The sequence below is a fragment of the Lithobates pipiens genome, unplaced genomic scaffold (assembly GCF_037356315.1).
Source record: "Lithobates pipiens isolate NorthernLeopardFrog02 unplaced genomic scaffold, aLitPip1_a1.2 Scaffold_3, whole genome shotgun sequence".
NCBI lineage: Eukaryota > Metazoa > Chordata > Amphibia > Anura > Ranidae > Lithobates > Lithobates pipiens.
Window position 1 is genome coordinate 53,909,892 of NW_027507790.1, and position 16,209 is coordinate 53,926,100.

Sequence of the window (16,209 nt, forward strand, 5' to 3'; positions counted from 1 at the left end):
CTATGGGCTGATCCTATACCTGGACTGTGAGTAAAGCCTCCTTTCTGGGCTGCCTCTTAAAGCTACTTCATAGTCCTCAGCCTTGAACTTGATTAACTATACCTGTTCTGCATCCTACCTCATGGTCCCCAGATGTGAGGGAATAGACTATTCCATATTTATATTCAGTTAAGGAGAAGATTGTCTTTGGACTGCTATTTGTCAATCATTTAGGAATATCTCATTTCACCCCTAATCCTCTCCCAAGTTCTTACCAGCAAATAATCTACAAAAAACAAACCCCTGGACTTTTAATGGGCTGGAGTGAATGGACCATTGCTGTGTGCCTGGCTGCCTCTGCACTGTGTGGCAATAAACCAGTAAATTTATAGCAGCTCCTTCAGGGGTAGCACTATATATTTACTGATATGGAGAAAGCAAACTTTTTGTTTTATCGGATCTTCATAAGTACTGTTTTGGCCCCTGGAGCCCTTATTGAGCTTGGGGTGTAATTAAGCCTCCGTTCCTGGGTACACATAACATTTTACTTGGTAGTGGGGACCCCATTAATTAGCCTCAGCTGTCCATGGGCCTTTTTATGTATGTGAGCTGACTGATGCTGAGGGCCCTCGAAGCTTTGCGACTGCTATTTGGTGAAAAGGCTGAGTACTGATAGAAATATAAAATAGTACATGTTTTGCCTGTTAGTTTCTGAGTTTAATCAGTCGATTAGACAAGCAGATTTGTTGTTTATTTTATGTTATGGACATGCTAGACAAAGTCCTCTTGCAATAAAATTGTGTTTGTTTGCTACCTGGATAAATAAATGTGCAGGGAAAACCTGCTTTGACTGTTCTGTGCAAGATTTACTGCTGCTATTACCAGTTAATGGTTTGCCACTGCTTCTACCAGGTACCTACCCCAACTACCAGTCACTAACAGGGAAATCAACCTGTCTCCCATATATGCATATATAATATATAATTTTTTTCTTGTTTAAACTATGTAAGGGTAGATAAAACATCTTGTACTTCTTGCAGATAGGTATATTAATTTACTGTTGTTTTTGGTTTATACGTAGGATCGTGCTGGCAAAATATTCTGAATGAAAAAAACACAAGTTATGTTCTGTAAGGAAGTTGCATAAATGTGCTTACAGGTGCATAAACATGCACTCATATATACTTGCATATACACATGTATGTGTGTAAATAACTGCATTCAAATATAACATTTTCTACTTTTATTTTATGCCTCTTAACTCATCAATGCATTACTGATCTTTGCACAGCTGTGTATATTGCCCATAGACAATAATAAACCTGTGTTCAGATCTGTTACAAAAAAAGCTATAGGGCTACAAACGTTTCTTTTTGTGCCTGTGTGCAAAAGGCCTAAAAGTGATGAGTTGGACAGAAAGAGAGAAACCAGCAACACCATGGAAGAGTATCCAAAATAATTTGACTTTACACATATCAAGTAGCATCCACTATTGTCAATTAAACACACAAATTGATTGTCAGTAATAAAGTTGGAATTCAAGTTAGTTATTTGGATGCCTATTCATGGAATCCATATGGAGTCAATTGTTTGTAGGAACGTGAGATTGTGCATCATTTGCTCTTTACATCAAATTTTCAAGCAGACTTTTTCTTTAAAATCTGTGCTAAATCAAAAATGAGACAGTGAACTCATGTTTATGTTGATTTCCCCTCCCTAGGAGAAAGGTCAACAGGATTTGGTGTAACAAACAGAACATTCAGTCTTTCAAATATATCCTCTACAGTATTACTGTTTTAAAACCACACTCCTAGAGAAATCGTCTATTTAGGCAACATGATTTCCTTCCAAATGCCCTTTGAGATGATTTTAATTAGAAAGATAAGAACATGTTGTAACTGCAGTTATTTCTTTAGCTCCAAACTCATTGCTCAACTACACCAGTCCAGCTGGTGCATTGTGAAACTTTCAAACGGTTTTCTCATCAGCCACTGAGAGGAAGAGTAGTGGAAGACACAGAAGTCAGACAGATACAAGGTAATTGCACATTTTTAGCTATTTTATTTGGTAATTAAGTAGGATATGCTATGTTAAATAGTTGTTTGTAACTGTAATGCAAAATATGTAGAAAATTCAACATCAAATTTGCATAATTTGCCTGAAAACAGAGGCTCATGTGGGTTATCCCAGTCTTATTTATGGGGAGGTCATAAAATAAGAACTATCTCTGGGGCAGTACAGACTTTTGTAAACTTGTGTGCACTTATGTGCCTGAGTTCATTTGATAAAGGGCCGGATATGTGTTTTTTCCATCTGTTTATTAAAACTGGAGCTAAATGAAAGTAAAGGGGAAGCTGCTTTTACTTTGCTTTATCAAATCCTGTAAGAATTTTAATAGTAGATCAAAGTTTAAAGGCATAACAAGATGTGTTACTTCCTCATTGTGGTATGTATGGGTTGAGCATTAAAAAATCAAGCTGGTGCCAGTAAAGTTAGTGATGGAATTTGAGATGAGAAAAGTGATTTATGTGACCAAAAGTTTGACCTAAATCATGGCATCATTGTAATGCAGATATCCACCCATTTCTGAGGGCATGTATTATTTTAGGTTTTACATTTTGTGTATTATTAAGCCACATGGCTACTTCTATTTTGCACTGCTTTCCATTTCCTACTCTGTGCATGATCAACCTTTCAAGCAGCTAATTATGCAGGTTTTGATCACCGGATATACCCAACACTTTAAATAGAAAACCCTCCAGTACAGAAGAGCTTTGATATTGGGGGGGGGGGGGGGGGGAGGAGTGGCAGACAAGGCCATGAACCTGCCGATCCTGCAGAATAGAGATAGTAGGGGGTCCTACTCTTTATATCAAAATGACAAACAGTCACTATATAAAAGAAACCTGAAAACAGCAGCTGTAGATTCCATTGGTAAATATCTCATTGTAAAGGCCGGTTCACACAGCGAGGCGCGGCGAGGCGTCTCCGACTTGCCTCGCCGCGACCTGCGGGGATCTCAGCGGCGACTTGCAGAGGACTTCTGTATAGAAGTCAATGCAAGTCGCCCCCGAAGTCGCCCAGAAGTAGTACAGGAACCTTTTTTCTGAGTCGGAGCGACTCGAGTCGCTCCTCTCAGAACGGTTCCATAGTACTGAACGGGGGCGACTTGCGGGAGCGAGGCGAGGCGAGCCGTGTCGCCTCGCATCGCATCGCTGTGTGAACCGGCCCTTACAGTAGAAGTACAATGTATTTGTTTTTTCAAGCTATGTAAATGGGCAATCACCCTTATTCCTAGGGAAACCAGAAAAGTATGTTAGTTGTCCTGGACTTTTTTTTAATCTTCTTGTTACAGTTATTACTTAAATAAGCCCTAATGCTATGTCCTCTTTTCTTATAGTTTCATATATATTTTAGAGGAAGGATCTTTTGACAGTTGGAGAGTGAGAAAATTTAATAATATTACTAATAACTAAACATCTGCACACTGAAATATTTTATTTCGGAATTTAGTTTTCGTCCGAAAAATAAATTTATTTAGTTAGTTCCGAAACTTGTTTTTATTTATTTTGTTTTGTTAAAAAATGCATTTATTTGCAAATCCGAAATAATTAAGGTTGAATCTGTCATTGAAGGCTTATGGTGTCTGTTGAATGTTCTAAGAAGATTCGATGGAGCAGCTAAACTGTATGACATCGCAATCGTACATTTCTGGTCGAATATTCCGCCTACAAGCTATAGTAGAATTCTAATGTTGTATGACACTAGTAATAATTATATTTATTAATTATTATTACTAGTCAACCAACATTAGAATTCTTCTATAGCCTATGGGCGGAGCATTTGCCAATAAATGTCCATTCGCTGCGACTGCTTTGTCGAATCTTCATGTCAAATCTTTTCTCTCTATGTCTAATAAACTTGGACTAATAAAGTTAGCTTAGGCACATTCGACCTTTTTTGTTATTATCTCTATAATGTCAAATCTTTTCTCTCTGTGTAGAATAACTGTGTAGACTAATAGCTCTAAGGTTAAGCACATTTGACCACAGGTTCGATGGACACAGATTGCTATTGTCAGTGTCATGTCGAATCTCCTATCCATATCGAACTGTTGTCACAACGAAAACGAAAATAAAGCATTTGTTTATGTTGGATCTTTTAGTTTTCGGATTCTGCAAGTTCGTTATCGTTTGTTAAAAAAATAATGAAAGTACCCGAAATTCGGAGGAAAATGCATGCAGACGAAAACGAATGCACATGTCTAATAATAACTATCCAGAGCGACGTGGGCAACACATTGGGTACACCATCTGAAAACCTTGATTAGATATTTTTCTATGTGGAAGTAACCTTGGGCATCATGACCTTTTAGTGAAAAGTACATCCCCTAAAGAAGCCCAGCTGGTGAAACATGTTGGGATTCACCACTGTAACACTGCTATGGACCAAATAACTATAGTATATGGGTCATGAATGCACTTAATTTTATATGGATATACTGTTTTAAAAAATTCTTCAATAAATATTGTAATTTTAACAGATTTTCTAGAGTTGTTATGTTGCACCTTAAAAGTCCCAAGGAACCCCCTTTTTCTCTGTCTCTACCAGTATTGAAGGGATATGGGAATTTTAATTAGATGACGACATACCCACACTAATCTCTAATAATAACAAATATAGAAATGATTACACCCTTTCCTTGGTATTTTAACTGCATATAATAGCAACAATAAAGCACTGCAACATAGATTCAAAAATACCTCTCTGCAACCTTCAAATACAAGGTCAAATGTAAGTGTGCAGTACTGAAGACTTTCCTTCTCTTCCTCTCTAAAATAATCTTATTTTTTTTCCCTTATGGTCTCACCACTTACACATTCAGTAGTTGTATCACTCAAGCAACAATCTAATAAAATAACATTTTGCAATGCTTGAATGTCTTTTCTCCAAAGAATTATACAGTCATCCAAGAGTCATAGGAGTTTTTTTTTTTTAAAAAGACTGTATATTTCTTTTATTAAATGTTACCGTCAATAGTTTCAAGCAAAGGGGACACAAGCTAAGCTAAGCTAAGGTGACAGAAGATAACAAGCACAGTGGGTTTCTTTTCATCAGACATTACAGTCCAGCCCCATAGCTGAAATTCCTTAAGCCAAAATACAGTTAACATATTACACTACATATACCTACATTCATATTTTCATTATGTTAATTATTATTAACGATTTACATAGCGCCAACAGTTTACGCAGCGCTTTACAATGTATAGGGGGACAACACAATTACAGTACAGTTCAATAAAAAAGGTACAGGAGGGCCCTGCTCATAGAGCTTACATTCTAAAGGGAGGGGGTGGTGGTACAAAAGGTAATAGCTGCAGAAAATTATTTGATGGTGGTGGCTGGGGGACAGTTGTTAGGTGGGTGTGGGATAAGGATAATGTATTAACATCTGTTGTCCTTGGTAGCTGCTGTTGTAATGGCAGTCTGGCATCCCATGTAACAGGAATGGGAAGGTGCAGGGTGGAAATAAAGGACCACTGAGCACTGCAACTTTTCTGGGGATTGTCAAATTGTGCATCAATGTCTCACAGATCATTGGTTGGTATTAGTTTTTATGCAAAAAATATGGTAAAGTTAGATATATCTTGCCTAACTGTGAACCACACAATAATGTGTATCAAAAATAAAAGCACTGTAGCACAAGCATTGTCAGGCTATATTGCCTTGCCTCTAATGCCTCGTATACACAATCAGACTTTCCGCCAACAAAACCGTGGAATTTTGTCCGAAGGGTTTTGGCTCAAACTTGTCTTGCATACACATGGTCACACAAATGTTGGCCAACAATTATGAACGTAGTGACGTACTAGACGCACTATGTGGTTTTCCAGCTCTTTAGCGCCACCTTTTGGACTCCTTCTGCTAATTTTGTGTTAGTAGAAGTTTGGTGAGTGGTGATTCATGCTTTTCTTTTCGTGTTTTTCATTTCATGCTTTTTATGCCGCGTACACACGAGCGGACTGTATGGCGTACTTAGTCCGTCATACAATCCGACGAACAGTCCGTCATACTTTCCACTGAACGGACTTGACCACACGCGGATGCACAAACAGTCCGTCGAAAGCTTGCGCGATGACGTGTACAGCACGTACGACGGGACTAGAAATAGGAAGTCCAATACACAGCAAAGCACCCTTCCGCCGTGTAAATCCTTTCTGGGCATGCGCCATTCTTAGTCCGTCGAACTAGCATACTGACGAGCGGATTGTCCGCTGAAACCAAAGTATGACGGACAGAATTTCGAAAAATCCGAAATACTTAGTACGCCGGACTGCACGCTGAAAAAGTCCGCTGAAGCCCACACACGAGCGGACTGTCCGCTGAAATGTGTTTAGACGGACTAAGTACGCCATACAGTCCGCCCGTGTGTACGCGGCATTCGTTTCTGAATGGCCATTCGTCAACCGGATATGTTGCGGAATCGGAGGAAATAACGTGTTATTTATTATTGGCCTTGGAGTTATTGCTTTGACATTTTTTTGGGTTGAATAATGATTTGATTTGGTATATTTTCTATATTTTTGGATGTATAGAATGCACTTTTTGGTTAAGTTCTATTGGCAGATAGCATGTCTAATTTTTTATTTTTTGCACAAAAAAAAATTGTGTAGAATAATACTTGGCTATGTGTTTTACTTCAAATGACAGTTTGAGAGTAGGCAGTTACATTTAACCACTTGCCGACCGCCGCACGCCGATGTACGTCGGCAGAATGGCACGGGCAGGCATAAGCACATACATGTACGTCCTTTGCCTCCCGCGGGTCGGGGGCCCGATCGGGCCCCCGCCCGGTGCCTGCGGCGGTCGGTTTTCGTTCGGGAGCGATCCCGGACGAGGGGACGGCCATTCATTCATGGCCACCCCCTCGCGATCGCTCCCGACGAATGGAAATCCCCGGTGACATCACTTCCTCTCCTGTAATGTAAACACAGGAGAGGAAGTGATGTATTCTCTCCTCCGTGTCGGTATTTTTCGTTCCGACACGGAGGAGAGCGGATCAGTGAGTTGCACCAACACATCCCACACACAGTAGAACATGCCAGGCACACTCACACCCCCCCTTTACCCCCCGATCACCCCCCCAATTACCCCTGCCCCCCAGTCACAGTGACACCAATGTCATTTTTTTTTTTTTTTTTTGCATTGGTGTCATTTGTGACTGTAATAACTGTTAGGGCAGTTAGGGTTAGCCCCCTTTAGTTCTAATGTACCCCCCTAACCCCCCCAATAAAGGTTTAACCCCGTGATCACCCCCCGTCGCCAGTGTCACTAAGGCTGGGTTCACATTGCAGCGGTTTATGAGAACGAATGTGATTCGCACCGCACTGCAGTGCAAATCACATCCGATCTCTGTGCGATTCGAGTTCAGCAATTCGCCGCACCCGCCGCACCCGCCACACCCGCCGCACCCGCCGCAAATTCGCACGGGACCCTTTTTTTGGCCCGCAGCAGAATCGGATCGCATGGGTGTTCACACCATGCGATCCGAGTTTGCAGATCGCACTGCGATATGCGAACTGATCTGGGGGTGTCAGTAACATTTCACTGACACTCCCAGCAGTTCGCATAGGGCAGTGTGAACTGCCGCCGGGAGGCATGCGATGCGGGAACCCGCCGCGGATTCGCGGCGTTTCCGCATCGCTCCAGTGTGAACCCAGCCTAATAAGCGATCATTTTTCTGATCGCCGTATTAGTGTCACAGGTGACGCTAGTTAGGCAGGTAGGTATTTAGGTTCGCCGCAGCTTTTTATAGCGCTAGGGACCCCCATATACTACCGCATAAAGCCCCCTGATTGCCCCCTAGTTAACCCTTTCACCAGTGATCACCATATAACTGTTACAGGTGACGCTGGTTGGTTAGTTATTTTTTTATAGTTTCAGGGCACCCGCCATTTATTACCTAATAAAGGTTTAACCCCCTGATCACCCGGCAGGTGTCATTTGTGACTAATAACTGTTAGGGCAGTTAGGGTTAGCCCCCTTTAGTTCTAAGGTACCCCCCTAACCCCCCCAATAAAGGTTTAACCCCGTGATCACCCCCCGTCGCCAGTGTCACTAAGGCTGGGTTCACATTGCAGCGGTTTATGAGAACGGATGTGATTCGCACCGCACTGCAGTGCAAATCACATCCGATCTCTGTGCGATTCGAGTTCAGCTATACAGATAGTATGGCTGAATTCGTGTCGCACCCGCCGCACCCGCCGCAAACTCGCACGGGACCCTTTTTTTGGTCCGCAGCAGAATCGGATCGCATGGGTGTTCACACCATGCGATCCAAGTTTGCAGATCGCACTGCGATATGCGAACTGATCTGGGGGTGTCATTAACATTTCACTGACACTCCCAGCAGTTCGCATAGGGCAGTGTGAACTGCCGCCGGGAGGCATGCGATGCGGGAACCCGCCGCGCATTCGTGGCGTTCCCGCATCGCTCCAGTGTGAACCCAGCCTAATAAGCGATCGTTTTTCTGATCGCTGTATTAGTGTCACAGGTGACGCTAGTTAGGCAGGTAGGTATTTAGGTTCGCCGCAGCTTTTTATAGCGCCAGGGACCCCCATATACTACCGCATAAAGCCCCCTGATTGCCCCCTAGTTAACCCTTTCACCAGTGATCACCATATAACTGTTACAGGTGACGCTGGTTGGTTAGTTATTTTTTTATAGTTTCAGGGCACCCGCCATTTATTACCTAGTCTCACTAGTGTACCCCTAAATTTAGGGGTGTCTACTTTCTAAAATGGGGTCATTTGGGGGGGGGGGGTTTGTGCCATCTTGGCATTTTATGGCCTTCAAAACTGTAACGCCCTTAGAAAGCCTGAAGGCGGTGCTTGGTTTTTGGGGCCCCGTACGCGGCTAGGCTCCCAAAAAGTCCCACATATGTGGTATCCCCGTACTCAGGAGAAGCAGCAGAATTTATTTTGGGGTGTCATTTCACATATGCCCATGGCATGCGTGAGCAATATATCATTTAGTGACAACTTTGTGAAAAAAAAAAAAAGTTTGTAATTTTCCCGCAACTTGTGGCAAAATATAAAATATTCCATGGACTCAACATGCCTCTCAGCAAATAGCTTGGGGTGTCTACTTTCTAAAATGGGGTCATTTGTGGGGGTTTTGTGCCATCTTGGCATTTTATGGCCTTCAAAACTGTAATAGGTAGTGAGAAGTGAACTCAAAAAATTACGCCCTTAGAAAGCCTGAAGGCGGTGCTTGGTTTTCGGGGCCCCGTACGCGGCTAGGCTCCCAAAAAGTCCCACATATGTGGTATCCCCGTACTCAGGAGAAGCAGCAGAATTTATTTTGGGGTGTCATTTCACATATGCCCATGGCATGCATGAGCAATATATCATTTAGTGACAACTTTGTGAAAAAAAAAAAAAAAAAAAAAAAGTTTGTAATTTTCCCGCAACTTGTGGCAAAATATAAAATATTCCATGGACTCAACATGCCTCTCAGCAAATAGCTTGGGGTGTCTACTTTCTAAAATGGGGTCATTTGTGGGGGTTTTGTGCCATCTTGGCATTTTATGGCCTTCAAAACTGTAATAGGTAGTGAGGCGTGAAATCAAAAATTTACGCCCTTAGAAAGCCTGAAGGCGGTGCTTGGTTTTCGGGGCCCTGTACGCGGCTAGGCTCCCAAAAAGTCCCACATATGTGGTATCCCCGTACTCAGGAGAAGCAGCAGAATTTATTTTGGGGTGTCATTTCACATACGCCCATAGCATGTGTGAGCAATATATCATTTAGTGACAACTTTGTGTAAAAAAAAAAAAAAAATTTTTTTTTTGTCATTATTCAATCGCTTGAGGCAAAAAAATAAAATATTCAATGGGCTCAACATGCCTCTTATCAATTTCCTTAGGGGGTCTACTTTCCAAAATGGGGTCATTTGGGGGGGTTTTGTACTGCCCTGTCATTTTAGCACCTCAAGAAATGAGATAGGCAGTCGTAAACTAAAAGCTGCGTAAATTCCAGAAAACGTACCTTAGTTTGTAGATGTGACAACTTTTGCGCAAACCAATAAATATACAATTATTGACTTTTTTTTTACCAAAGACATGTGGCTGAATACATTTTGGCCTAAATGTATGACTAAAATTGAGTTTATTGGATTTTTCTAATAACAAAAAGTAGAAAATATCATTTTTTTTCAAAATTTGCGGTCTTTTTACGTTTATATCGCAAAAAATAAAAATCGCAGAGGCAATCAAATACCATCAAAAGAAAGCTCTATTTGTGGGAAGAAAAGGACGCAAATTTTGTTTGGGTACAACATTGCATGACCGCGCAATTACCAGTTAAAGCAGCGCAGTGCCAAAGTGTAAAAAGACCTCTGGTCATTTACCAGCAAAATGGTCCGGTCTGAAAGTGGTTAAAAAAATACAATGTAAAATTGACAAGAAGGGACAACAACATAGTTGTATCTTTGATCTTATAAACTAGGGGATAATGGTGTTGTGGTAACTTGCACAAATAAAAAAACATAATAATATTATTCTTGATATCACTAGAAAAAAAAAGCCTTTGAAAATTTGTTTGTAATATTTCCAGCAGTATCACCAGAAAATCGTTGCATTTGGAGATTTCATAATTTTCCATGTCACAAATGTTAATCCTCTATTACGAATGCTAATGCCGCGTACACACGAGCGGACTTTTCAACATCCAAAGTCCGAAGGACCGAGTCCGTCAGACTATCCGATCGTGTGTGGGCTGCAACGGACTTTTGATTCACCAAAGTCTGACGGACTTTAGAATATGGAACATGCTTCAAATTTTCCCGAAGGAACTCCGCCGGACCCGGTCCCCTTCGAAAACTCCGCTCGTGTGTATGCTACTCCGACGGACTAAAACCGACGCTAGGGCAGCTATTGGCTACTGGCTATGAACTTCCTTATTTGAGTCGGGTCGTACGTCATCACGTTCGAATCCGTCGGAGTTTAGTGTGATTGTGTGTGGCCAAGTCCGTTCGGCCGAAAAGTCTGTCAGAACTCCGTCGGAATTCCAGCAGAACTCCGACGGAACTCCTTTGGAAGTCTGTCGGACTTAAGTCCGCTCGTGTGTACGGGGCATTAGACTGACCGCTTCTGCTTCCAAGCATGCGTGTTTGTACTTTTTATCTGACGGACTTGTGTACACACAACTGAAAAATCCGACAACACACACTTGTTGGCGGAAAATATAAAGACATACTAGCCAACATTTGTTGGCGGAAAGTCCGACAACAAATGTCCGATGGAGCATACACACGGTCTGAGTTTCCACCAACAGCCTGACATCCAACATTTTCTGTTGGAAAATCCGATCCTGTGTACGGGGCTTTACTCTTAGGTTGTCCTTGTGTGGAGCATTGTAGACAGTATAATGAAAATATATGAGCAAAATTTGTAGCTGAAGACTAAGGCCAACCCAAGACCTTTAAAGAGGAAGTAAACCCTGATGGGTTTACTTCCTCTTTTTCTCCCTGCAAAGGTAAAGCATAATAGGCTACTATGCATCGCATAGTAGCCCATTATGTGTCACTTACCTGACACAGGAGCCAGCGATGTCACCGCTGTCCCCTGTAGTCCGGAGCGTCCATCTTATTCCGGGTATCGCTGCTCCGGCCACTCACAGCGCCGGAGCAGCAATGACGTCACTCCCACGCATGCGCATGGAAGCCGCCACTAACGGCATATTGCCGTTAGCAGCGGCATGCCGCTAACGGCGATAGTGCGCCTGCGCACTGCTGTCTACAGTGCATGCCTCGTAGACAGCTGTGACTGTCTTTTAGTAAATATCTCCTAAACCGTGTAGGTTTAGGAGATATTTCTTGGACCTACAGGTAAACCTTAATCTAGGCTTACCTGTAGGTCAAAGTGGTTTGTAAGGGTTTACAACCACTTTAAGGCATACATTCAGGAACAGACCACCCTAAAAGAGGAGGATCAGAAGGCAAGTTAATGAACAGGATGAGGAGGAAACCCTGCAAGCACCATTTATTTCAGAGGGGGAACAAAAGTGATCAGGGCAAGTTTTCTATCTCTTCTAAACACTGCTTCATCAGATAGTGGTTAGGTCAGGGGCAAAGTAAGTGAGATCCAGATCTTTTCCCCATAGTCTTGAGGCAGCCTACTGGACAACAATGCCATTATTTTCCCAGATAGCAATGATAACCTGCCACAAATTTGTGGCAGTGTTGAATTGTAAGTCTTGTTAACTTGCTGCACATTTTCTCTTGCAAGTTGTACACTTGCAGAGCACTTAAAGTACAAGTTCTAGTTGACACTATTCCAAATTCTGCCACAGTGACCCCATGTGGTGGGATGACTATTGAACAACATAACTGAACCAGAACTTGCAGCCGACTTACAGAATGTTTGCAAAGAAAGCTGATCTGGAGTCATGCAATGTGGACTTGCTGCAATTGTGCAACAAACTTGTGAAGCCTGGCAAGTCTAGCAATAGCTTAACAAGTCATTTTCAAACTTGCAACTCAATTGCGTGCAATCTGAGTTATTACAGTGAGGCCACTTTCATCCTCCTTGTAATTACATCAGCTGCTTTCTAATTCCAAAACTGCATAGTGTCCTAATGACTGCCTGGAAATCTAAACTTTCAAATGCTTTTTGGATTAATGATGGTTATATCTCCATGTATCTCAATGATGACTCCATGAGCTGACTGTCAAAAGCAGTGGGCTTGCAGGTTTTCAAAGGTCTAATTGCTTTTTGGAGGTGTAAGGTATCACTAAATTGATACATCATAGAACAGTCATTTGCACTGCAGCATTGCAATGTCATACCATTGTGAAGTGGTGGAACCTATAACTGGACAGATCACACCTCAAGTAACAGTTGTCCTTGTACTCTTCTACATAGCCAGTACCATGTTGAAGAACCCCCAACCACAATGCCTATCTATCTCTTTCAGACAATGATGAAATACAGTTTATTTATATGAAACTAAAAACTATTTTTACATGTACCATACTAATTTTAAACATGATCATTTCTGCAGTTAATGGCAATGCAGTTATTGTGTTTTAGTGCGTTTTAACATATGTAAAAATATAGTTAAATTCTTCTAATCTGCTATACTCTGCAGTTGGAAACCCAGGATGCTGCACTTCAAAAAAAATTTTATTTTCTTTCTTCTTTTTGTTATTTTTTTTTGTTGTTCATGTTATGCCTTCCTTGGTTTAGGATGCTGAGAATGCTGATGCTGTCAGTTAACAAAACTCTGTATTCACCTCAATGTCCTTAGCAAAACATTGCTTTCGTCTACAAAAAGGTATATATGTACTAATATATACATAGGTATTCTGGTCACACCATAGTAAATTGTTTTGAACTCTGTAGGGAGACTTTTTCTTTGAAAAAAAATACTCCAATTTAAAAGCCCAAACTGAGAAAATTCATTACAATCAGATGTCAGGAATAAAGACAAATTATTGGCAGAACCGATTTTACAATCTGACTTTTCTTTTTTTGGGCATGCCCATGATTATGGTTCATTTGGAATGGTTCATTTAGAGACTGTAGCCCTGTCATGGATAAAATCAAATCTGCAGCCCTATCACAGAAAATCTGAGAAATTTAAGGGGAACGTAGACACATAATATATAAAAAAAAAAAAAAAAACAGAAAAAAAAAACAGAACAATAGTCAATAAAGTGTTACTAGACCCACAACAGTAAATTCAGTTTGTATATGCAGTAAATATATGCTCGTTATAATCACTGTGGAGCCTAAGGGGTTAATTCTGTACATTGTGTAAAAAGGCTGTTTGATCCTGTCTTTTCTGATCCTCCCCTTCCTCCACAGTCCCCAATCCATCTCCTGATAGAACAGAGTATTGTGGGCACGCTGCACATGCTCAGTATATTGCTAGAGAGTTTTTTTTCTTTTGGAGAGTACATGCGATTAGCACAGGGCCAATTAACACTGTCCAAACAGAGGGCCAGGTGTCCTGCGATCTCATAGGACAGTCAGGGGAGAATGAAAACTTCTCCTACAAGCTTTACCCAGTGCTCTGCTGGACACTTATAGAAGTCACAAGGCTGCTATATAGTGCTGATGAAAAAATGTATTTAGCAGTTATTTACCAAGATATTTATTTACCAAGATTATTGCATTTTCAGGTTCTGTGTACTGTGGGAGGAGATATAGTAAATGCAGGATCCTAGGTTTTGTAACACTTTAAGCATGTTTTCAATATATTTCTTGTTAGCTGAGTAAATCGTGAGATTATTATTGATGTGCAAACAAATGCATAATTTATAACTATAACACTATTGGCCACAAACCTTTAAAAAATACATTCTAATGGTAATATACAATCTGTTGACGTCATCACTGAAAAGTATTTTGTTACTGTACATGCTTAGCAGTAGGTTCTTTCAAATTGTAGTTAATACTGCAATATATATGTGTGTAAGGTATTGTGGTTAGCTGGAATATCTTCAGTCTCAGTTCAGGACTTAGTTTTCTAGACACGTAAGAACTGTGCGAGGCCTTATGAAACATCTGTTGTTACTTTCACCCCCATAAATTGTGTTTCACTAGCAATTTTTACAGCAATAATATATTTCAATCGAATGGGTGTCCTGAAAAGCTAGGCCACAAAGTAAGTTCTGGACAGTTTTATGAAACAGAAAATCTGGAGGGGAAATGGTACACTGTAAAATGAAGTTGTCAGGACATAAGGAAAAATCTGCTGGTACATCTATCCCAATTTGTTTGGTCACTAAATTATACTCAGGACAAATGTTTTGCAGTTTAACCACACTGAGCTTTTGAATGTCAAGCTGTGTGACGGCTGGAAATGTCAAACCATTTCAGTGAAATAATGCTAAAACCACGGGGTACCAAAAAAGTACTAGTTTATGGTTTGAAATATACAAGCAATTTCTGGCAGGTCCTGAAAAATATCAATTACTTTGTCATGTACATAGACCCCAGGGTGCCTGCGTGTATATTGATGTATGTATCAAAGCAGTCTTTGTTATATATACCAATATAACAGTGGTCACACTTTTTTTTCAGTAGTTCAAATAAAAAGTCTCCTAAACCTAACATTAATCCTTAGGTCAATTGCTAATCCCGAACCTTACCACAAATTAACCCCTTCTGAGCCATGCTTATATATAGTTGCATAGTTAGTGAGGTTAAAATAAGATGCTCGTCCATCTAGTTCAACCAAAAAATAAATAAAACACACACACCCAAATACCACTACCAATACAACTTCCATTTATACTATCCTATACCAACAGTAGATCTAGAGTAAGGCAAAAAAATCCAATAAAGCATGATCCAGTTTATTCCAGTGGGGGGGGGGGGGGAACCTTTCTGATTGCTGCCCCCCCCCCCCCATGAGGCAATCAGATATTCCCTGGATCAACTACTCCTGTCATTATTACCTCTAAACATTAATATCCAGTTATATTTTGTGCATTTAGGAATATATCCAGGCATATGTGAGGGTTAAGGGTCTGTTCTGCACATGAATTGCACAGGAACGTGCGGTGCGATTCACATTGCATGCAAAATGCACTCCATTTGTGATCTGCAGCGGGTGCCAATATAATGTTAACGACACCTCAAATGCAGGTTGCAAATGCAGTATGTTTGACTGCACCTGCCCGCATCGGATCAAATGGTACTTTTGTACCATGCTATCCAGTTGCACTGTGTTTTAAAAAGGTGTGCATGCACTCCTTTTTGTGCGGTGTGATTTTAGCCCTATCAAAATGAATGGGCTGAGATCGCACTGCACAGTACCACATGTGAATTGCACAGGAATGCACAGCTCGTTCATGTGCAGGTATGGTGTGAACCGGACCTCAATCTCTTTTCCTCCAGACATAAAGAGTGCCCCCTGTAATGACCTGAAAGTGAATAACTCTACACCAAGCTCAATATATGGACCACTTATTTATTTAAACATACATCATATCCTTTCTTAATCTCCTCTTCTCAAGAGAAAATAAATTCAGTTCAGCTAATCTTTCCTCATAGCTGAGCTCCTACATGTCTCTTATCAGTCTGGTTTCCATTCTACGCACTTTTTGCAGTTCAATTATATCCTTTTGGGGAGCTGGTGCCCAAAATTGTGCTGCATGTTATGGATGAGGTTCTACTAATGATTTGTACAGGGGCAAAATATTCTCTCTCTTTCTCTCC

The 16,209-nt window shown here is 41.0% G+C and overlaps 1 protein-coding gene across 1 annotated transcript in view; it reads left to right on the forward strand.

The window, feature by feature from the left end:
- Window positions 1-1,887: 1,887 nt before the first annotated feature.
- Window positions 1,888-16,209, forward strand: part of TANGO2 (transport and golgi organization 2 homolog) — a 243,668-nt gene continuing 229,346 nt past the window's right edge. The window contains exon 1 of the mRNA XM_077461701.1: window positions 1,888-2,016. The gene's annotated coding sequence lies outside the window, so the exon portion shown is untranslated. The remainder of the gene's footprint in view (window positions 2,017-16,209) is intronic.